Genomic DNA, 9,497 nt, shown 5'->3' on the forward strand with positions numbered 1-9,497 from the left:
ATAGATGCGGAAAAAGCATCTGATAAAGTAGGACATCCATTCATGAAAAACACCATCAGCTGAGTAGAGGGAACATATCTGAACATACTAAAGATCACATATGAAAGAGCCACAGCTGACATCATCCTCCATGGGCAAAAACTGAGGGCTTTCCTTCTTCAGTCAGGAACAACACAGGGGTGTCCACTCTTACCACCGTTATTTAACATAGTATTGGATGTCATAGCCACAGATGTCAGACAACAAAAAGAAATAAAAGACATCCAAATCCTCAAGAAGTAAAACTTTCGCTATTTGCAAAAGACATGATACTCGATATCAAAACCCCAAGAGACTCCCCCCAGTGATTGCTTGGACTCATGCACGAATTCAGTCAAGTAACAGGACATAAAAAAAGAAAACCAATATATGGGAATCTGTTGCATTTCTATACACCAGTAATGAATCAGCAGAGAGAGAAATCAAGGAATTGTCCCCATTTACAATTGTGCCAAAAAGCACAAGATACCTAGGAATAAGCCTAACGGAACACATGAAAGACCTGCCCTCTGAAAACTATGAAGCACTAATGACAGCAATTGAAGAGGACTTCAATTCAGAGAAATGGAAAGACTTTCCATGCTCATGGATTGGAAGGACACATATTGTTAAAATGTCTATACTACCCAAAGCAATTTACACATTTAATGCAATCCCTATCAAAATTCCAAGAGCATTTTTCACAGGGCTAAAACAAACAGTCCTAAAATTTGTATGGAACCACAAAAGACCCCAAAGAGCCAAAGCAATCTTGAAAAAGCAAAGCAAAGCTGGAGGCATCACAATTGTGGACTTCAAGTTGTAGTACAGAACTGTAGTGATCGAGCAAATATGGTACCGGCACAAAAACAGACACATAGATCAATGGGACTGAAATTAAAAACCCAGAAATGGACCCACAACTACATGGTCAACCAATCTTCAACAAAGCAGGAAAGAATATCCAATGGGAAAAAGAGAGTCTCTTCAAGAAATGGTGTTGGAAAAACTGGAGAGCAACATGCAAAAGAATGAAACTGGAGCACTTTCTCACACCATACACAAAATGGATGAAAGACTTCCATGTGAGACAGGAATCCATCAAAATCCTACAGGAGAACACAGGCAGTAACCTCCCTGACATTGGCCATAACAACTTCTTACTAGATATGTCTTCTGATGCAAGGGAAACAAAAGCACAAATAAACTATTGGGACTTCAAGATAAAACACTTCTGACCAGCGAAGGAAACAATCAACAAAACTAAAAAGCAATCTTCAGAATGGGAGAAGATATTTGCAAATGGCACCTGTGATAAAGGGTTAGTATCTAAAATCTATGAAGAACTTATAAATGATCCAGTTTAAAAATGATCCAGTTTAAAAAATAATAGGCAGAAGACAAGAGCAGACATTTTTTTTTTTCAAAGAAGACATCCAGATGGCTAACAGACACATGAAAGATGCTCAACATCACTCATCGTCAGGAAAATACAAATGAAAGCCTCAATGAGCTACACCCTACACCTGTCAGAATGGCTAAAATTAAGAACACAGGAAATAGCAGGTGTTGGCGAGGATGCGGAGAAAGGGGAACCCTCTTACACAGTCAGTGGGAATGCTAACTGGTACAGTTACTCTGGAAAACAGTATGCAGTTTCCTCAAAAAGTTAAAGGGGTAACTACCCTATAATCCATCTAGTGCACTACTAGGTATTTACCCATGAAATCCAAAGATACTAATTTGAAGGGATATATGCACCCCAATGTTTATAGCAGCATTATCTACAATAGCCAACTTATGCAAACAGCCCAAGTGTCCATCGACTGATGAGTGGATAAAGAATATGTGGTATACATATATATTGGAATATTACTCACCCATAAGAGTGAAATCTTACCATTTGCAATGACATGGATGGGGCAACCGAGCATTATGCTAAACGAACTAAGTCAGTCTGAGAAAGACAAACACCGTATGATTCACTCATGTGGAATTTAAGAAACAAAACAAATGAACAAAAGGAAGGAGGGAGAAAGAGGGAGACCAAGAAACAGATTCTTCACTATAGGGTACAAACTGATGATTACCAGGAGGTGGGGGTGGGTTATATAAGTGATGGGGATTAAGGAGAGCATTTTTTGTGATAAGCACTGGCGATGTATGGAAGTGTTGAATCACTATATTGTACACCTGAAAGTACTACTACACAGTATGTTACCGAACTGGAATTTTAATAGAAACTTAAAATAAAAAGACATTGATCAGACACTAGGCACAAGCAGCAAGGCAGGAACAAGGAGGTGGTGAATCGGATCAAAACAAAAGCAGGGTCACAGCAAAAAGGTAAGAGAAACAGATGCAGAGAGGCACCCTGGAAAATAGACCCATAGAAACAAGAACACAGCCATAGGAACCTAGAGAAAATGAGGCAGGGACTGAGAAATAGGGGTATTGAGTCACCGAAGAACTTAAGGCACTGTCACAGCAACATCAAGAAATGAGTGCAGGGGGGCACCTGGGTGGCTCAGTGGGTTAAAACCTCTGCTTTCGGCTTGGGTCATGATCCCAGGGTCCTGGGATCGAGCCCCGCATCCAGCTTTCTGCTCAGTGGGGAGCCTGCTTTCCTTCCTCTCTCTCTGCCTGCCTCTGTGTCTACTTGTGATCTCTGTCTGTCAAATAAATTAAAAAAGAAAGAAAGAAAAGAAAGAAAGAAAGAAAGAAAGAAAGAAAGAAAGAAAGAAAGAAAGAAAGAAATGAGTGCAAAACTGGCCAAAACTTGGCCAAAACTGGGGGAAGTAAATGGGGAATGGCAGTAAATACCAAATCACAGACATGGAGAACAAAGTCCCAGAGATGCACAGACTCAGAGACTCACCAACAAAAGGTACATGGAAGAAGGCTTATGCAGATTCAGGAGCACAGACACTGCAACACAGAGGCTCAGAGACACCCAGATGTAGGAATGCAGAGACCCTGAGACACACCTTCCAGTGGCTCACAGTGGTTCAGGGATATGCAAGGACTTGGGGATGCACAGAGATAGAAACTCTGAGACACTTGTCCTGGAACACAGGGCCTCATGGGCACCCAGATACAGAGATGCACAGATGCTAGTTCACAAGCTAAGACTCAGGGACATGTAATGACTTAGGGACATGCCAACTCAAGTATGCACGATGACTCACGTACATGTAAAGACTTGGGAACACGCAGAGATTCAAGGACATGTAATGAATCAAGAATGCACTAAACTCAGTGATGCACAGAAGAAGGGATGTACAAACACTCAGAGACAGTCGCTGGTTTCTCAGGCACTGAGACACAGAGATCTGTGGGTATACAGAGACAGGAAGACACAGACAGTAGATTGAAGAGGCTTTGGATATGCAGAAACTCAAGTACCTTCAAAGACAAGGATGCACAGACACTAAAACACAGTGATGAGGGATGCACAGAGACAAGAACATAGAAGATGCATAATACAGGCAGAGACTCAGGGACACTCAGAGATGGTGGTATACAGATGCTGAAACAGGGACTAATAGGATGTACAACACAGGGATGTGTGAAGAATAAGACAAAGAAACTCACAGACTTACAGGGGGTCAAAGACATGCAGATACTGGACCACAATATAAAATGGAAGCCACGGACACCAGAGTACAGAGGCACTGGGACACAAAAACCTTGGGAAAATGAAATATGCAGACACTGGAACACAGCTGGATACTTGCTCATATAAATATTAAGAAACACACAGCCATGAAGAAACATGGGCAACCACTAACACACAGAGAGACACAGGTATACACACAAACACACAGACACTAGAATGCATACACTAACACACAGACACTAGAATAGATGTCAGAGCACACAGAGATGCTGGCACACAGAGATAATGGGACCAGACACTGCCACAGAGTTACCGGTACATACAGACACTGGGATACACAGAGGGACACATAGGACCTAAGATGGACACACACACTGGGATACACACACCTTTGAGACACAAGGAAACCGGGGTATGAAGACTGAAGCACACAGAAGCAGAAACTCAGAGACACACAGTAGCATGACAATACTGGGACACACAGACAACAGGATACAGGCGCTGAGGCACACAGACACAAGGACAGACAAAAACGCTGAGACACACAAATAGTGGAACAAGCAAATACTGGAATATGCATATACTGAAGCGCAGTGGCATTGGGACATACAGAAACTGGAGCACACCCTGGGACATAGAGTTGTAGAGGCTTACACAGGCAGTGGCTCATACAGCCATGGGGCTATACAGAACTGGCCCATACAGACTCTGTAATACATAGACACTGGGCTATAGATACTGAAGTCCACAGAAACACTGAAACTGATAGACACATGTAACATGCACATGGTCAAGTTACACAAACTGGGACATAGAGAAACTGAGGGATGCAGGCACTCGAACATGCACAGACTCCAAGACACACAGACCCTAGAATGTATAGTCACTAAGACATAAACAGATACTGGGGACACCCAGACATTAGTGTAGAGAGAAACTATGATCTGCAGACACTGGGAAATACATAGACACTGTGACACACAGTCATTTTTGATGCAGACACTGATGCACAGGCAGGGGTAGAGGCAGAAATTGGGATTTATAGACACTGAGGTTCACAGACACTCAGATACATAACACTGAGATATAGACAGATACGTGAGGGGTCGGAGTATAAACACTGGGACACAGCCCCTGAGACACATAGACATTTGTAGGTAGAGACATCAAGGAATAAGTCACTGGGACATTCAAGCACAGGGAAACAAGGTGCACAGACAGAGACAAACAACCACTGGGACATACAGACACTGACACACATAGACAATTGCAATGCGTAGGTAATGGAACACACAAACGCTGAGGTTGTCAGAAACTGGGAGGTACAGACACCAGAAAACATATAGACCATGAGATATACGAACACTGGTTGCAGACACTTAAACCTACAAATTCTGTGACACATAAACACTAGGACATACAGACACAGGGATATAGTCTCCGAGGCACACAGAAACACTGAAACTCAGACATATGACACCATGCTGATACAGGGACATCCTTAGTGAAACATACAGACATTAAGGTACTCTGACCCAAACACACAGAAACTGGAGTACAGGCAGTAGAGCGCACAAAACACCAAAACACATAAACACACTGCAACATGCTTACTTTGGAACACAGTCACTGGAACACACAAACACTGGAACATACAGACATTGACACCAACGCTGGAACATACAGGCATTGGGACATGCGGACAGAAGAACACATAGACACTGGAACTTATAGATGTGGGGATACAGTCACTGGGACATGCAGACTCTTTTCACAGATATCAAGACACACAGAAAAACACTAGGGCACACAGACAAGGATAAAGATACTGAGGCATGCAGAAACACTGAACTGAGATACACAACCAACATGCTGGCATTGTGACAAACAGACACTGAGGGCACACAGATGCTAATGCACTCACATACAGACATAAGGAGAAAATGAAATACAAAAGACATTGTGTTACAAAGACACTAGACACATAGACCTTAAGACACATAAACATTTGGATATACAGAGACTGGGTGAATGATGGAGCCATTTCCTAAGACGGGGATACCTAGGAGAAGAAGGAGGCTTTGGTGGGGAGCCTACATTAGTTTAAGGTGTCTGTGAGCCTCCAAAAACATTTATTCATTAATTAATCTCACTTCTTTCTCCAAAAGTCTTGAGATTTCATGCATAGATCTCTGTTACAATAATTTTGGTTGCAAGTGGTAGAAAATCCAACTCAAACTATTTTAATAAAGGGGACTTATTGGTTCATGTAACTGAAAGAAATTCAAAAGCAGGGTCGGTTTAAGAACCAGTTCACAGCTGTTCAATGATGTCACCAAGGTAACATTCAGCTCCTTTCTATCTATCTCTTCATTGCCTTCCACAGTCACTCTATCCTAAGCTTGGCTCCCTTAACAACAGGGTGATAGCCAACAGCAACAAACACTGACAGGAAGTCCAGAGCTTCAACTTGTGTACATTCCCACTTTCAAAACAGTTATTGTGTCCTAGGATATAGGGTCGTGTTAACTGGCTTAGACCAAACCCGCACCCACTCTTGGATGTAAAGGTTGGGTCAGCACCAACCAACTACATGGCTGCTACAGATTGTGTGAGGGGTAAAAGGAATGTGGGATAGACCACCAAGCATGTCACTGCATTAGAATAAGTGGTTTGGCTATAATAAACACTGCAGACCAGGTCAAAGGACTAAGTGCTCAGTAATGGTGGGGTAGTAATTATACCAGAAGACCCATACTGGAGAAAGCTACTCCAACACAGCCCAGAAGCTTGAGCTTCCTAGCAACCGTGGTGCAAAATGACAACACAGTGATGATCTCTGAAGGTGTTCTTCAGATAGCTGTTTCTTCATAGTAGCAAATGACTACTACTGCCATAAGAGTCACAGTCCCCTTTATCTTCTAGGTAAGTAGGGTGGAATCTACAGTTCAGCAATGGTACTATTAACAGAGGATAAGACAGAGCACAGGAGAGTGTGTGTGACCTACTTTGGAGGACAGAGCAAGTCAATGGCAGAGCCGGGACTAGAACCCCCACTCTTTCTTAGCTAGAAACAACAAAAATAAACTCTGGCTGATTAAAGCACAAAGAAATTTGTTAAACAGTTATTAGATCATTCACAGAGTCTGCAAGAGCAGGAAAACCAGATGCAACGGCTACATAGCCAGGAATGATACCCAGAATCCCACCTCGGAATTTTTCCTGCGGAGATACTGATGCCATCATTTGCAGTCCCCACCTTACCAACTCTTCTACTGCTTCTGGAAATCAGATGTAGCCACTGCAGCTGCATTCACCCACCAGCAAAATGGATTGCAGGTAGCCCCTGCTTCCTTAGGCTTAACTCCTGATTATAAGTCTAGGATAAGTTGATCTAATTACTGTAGTCTAGTCATGTGCCCAAGGCTTAGCTGCAAAGGAGTCTAGGCAAGCGAAGAGGTGGCTTTTTCAGCTTCTGTTGGGGGCAGGTGGGCTCTGCCTTATAAGGCAGGGGATTATCAAACACAGAAAAGGAGACCTGGCTTACTGTCACCCTACCCAGGGCTTCAACAAAAAGTGTTGCAGTAAACCCAAAACAAATCCCATCTAAAGGACTTTGTTGAATTTATTGATAGCCAGGATTCCTTAAATTGAATCAGTGTAGATTGAGCATATTGTATTATTGATTTTCTATTTGTAAAGGACTCTAAATTATGTAAAACACATATTCCTAAACTGGATCATATAACTAACTGGTTTCTAGTTTATGCTATTAGGAGATAGGTTAAATAGTCTAATAAAATATTCTAGGGACACCTGAGTGGCTCAGTTGGTTAAGCATCTGCCTTTGGCTTGGGTCATTATCCCAGGACCCTAGGATCGAGCCCTGTATCAGGTTCTGCTCACTTAGCAAGGAGTCTGCTTCTCCCTCTGTCTTTCCCCGGGTTGTGTCCTCTGTCTCTCAAATAAAATCTTTTAAAAAATATTCTATATACATGCTTCTAGGAGACTAGGAATCTGACAGTTTTGTAAACAGCAGGCTATGGAGAAAATAAGATGTTTGGGAATGCTAGATGATTTGCCCTTAGTCCTAAGTTACTACCAACAGAATTTAAAAGTATGTTAGTTCATGAACAGTAAGTTCTAAACTACATCATGTTACTCAAGATGCAGCATACCATCGTGGATCCCTAATCTACAGTGGAAAAGCCTGCCAACTACTAATGAGTAAATTCTTAAGGTATTCTATTTAATTTACTATAACAGTTTGGACAGTCACTGTATTTATTACCCAAACAATGGGAACATTTTTTAAACAGTTCTGAATTCTGCAAGATGAAAATTTAAATATTTTATATGTTTTTCTAACTCAGTGTGTTTAAAACTTGCAAGAGGGCCAGCCTGCAAACAGGCAGTATCTGAACATGAATAAGATACTCATCAGTGAAAAGGGAACAAATACCCATTATTATTGCTTCATTTTAAAAAAATGAAGTATGTAGGGCTTAACTTTCTTAGTATAAATGGGAATTGTTTGCTTATCCATTTGCCAGGGCTTTTTCTTTTCTGCATTAGCTGGGTGTTACACTGTAACTGAAGTTGGCAACCACTTGGTTTTCAAGAGGAATTCTGGTATTGAATCAAGTCTTTGCCCTAGCTATTTGATTTTGGGATATTGATTCTAAGGAATTAAAACTAAAAGTTATTAGCTCAATAATCAGCCATGGTTTAGGTATTAAAAGATCCAGCAAAGATGGTTTGTATCATAACACAGTCATTAAATATGTAAATACATGAGCATGGACTTAAATAAAGCAAGATGTGAAACTCTAAAAAAAAAAAAAAACAAAAACAGAGAAGGGGGTGGGATTATGGACATTGGGGAGGGTATGTGCTTTGGTGAGTGCTGTGAAGTGTATAAACCTGGTGATTCACAGACCTGTACCCCTGGGCATAAAAATATATGTTTATAAAAAATAAAAAATTAAAAACAAAAACAAACAAAAACGACCAGTTGTTCAATAAGCATTCCCCAACATGGTAAAGTAGCAACACTAGGAGAAAAAAGTAGGGTATAGGAGACACATGCCCCCCCTGCCCTCCTTCCAGGCTGATTGGAGTGTTCTACCCAAACAGGAGTTCCTTGGTAAATAGCACCAAATGCTTTGAACAAGGTTTAAGACTGGAAAGTCTTCCAGGGTACCTGGGTGGCTCAGCTGCTTAAGCATCTGACTCTTGATCTCAGCTCAGGTCTTGATTTCAGGGTTGTGAGTTCAAGCCTTGGACTGGGCTTCATCCTGGGCTTGAAGTTCACTTAAAAAAAAAAAAAAAGACCGGGAAGGCTTCCAGAGGAAGTAAAACTTGGCCTGAACCTTCGAAGATGGGTAGACATCAGAGAGGAAAAGAAGAAGAGAAGAGCATTGCATCTAGGCTCCACTCTTTTCCTCTCCTGTTTTGTCTGCTCCCTACCTGGTTGCTGCCTGTCTGAGGACCTATGCACATGTGTAGAGGATGGTTGATCATCCCCGTTGCCTCTGGATTTGCAGGACTATAGCCAAGGGCCACTCTGGGGCCAGCAGCAAACAGACACATGATACAAATGGCTGGATGGTATAGAACAGATGAGGTCCAACAATGGTCTCCATTGTCACCCAGTGGGATGTGTGTGTTATCACACACACCATTTCCTTCTCCCCTTTCACTTGACGTCAAGTTGGTGAGGTTTTCCCTCTAAGTCTCAGTAGAAGGGAGAGAATCAGTCATATTTTGCAAGGCTATGAAGTTGAAATAAGAAAAATGATGTATGTATGTATGTATGTATTTACATACATATATATACACCTTTATGGTACCCAGCTCA

Source organism: Mustela lutreola, chromosome X (genome assembly GCF_030435805.1).
Source record: "Mustela lutreola isolate mMusLut2 chromosome X, mMusLut2.pri, whole genome shotgun sequence".
In the NCBI taxonomy this organism is placed as follows: domain Eukaryota; kingdom Metazoa; phylum Chordata; class Mammalia; order Carnivora; family Mustelidae; genus Mustela; species Mustela lutreola.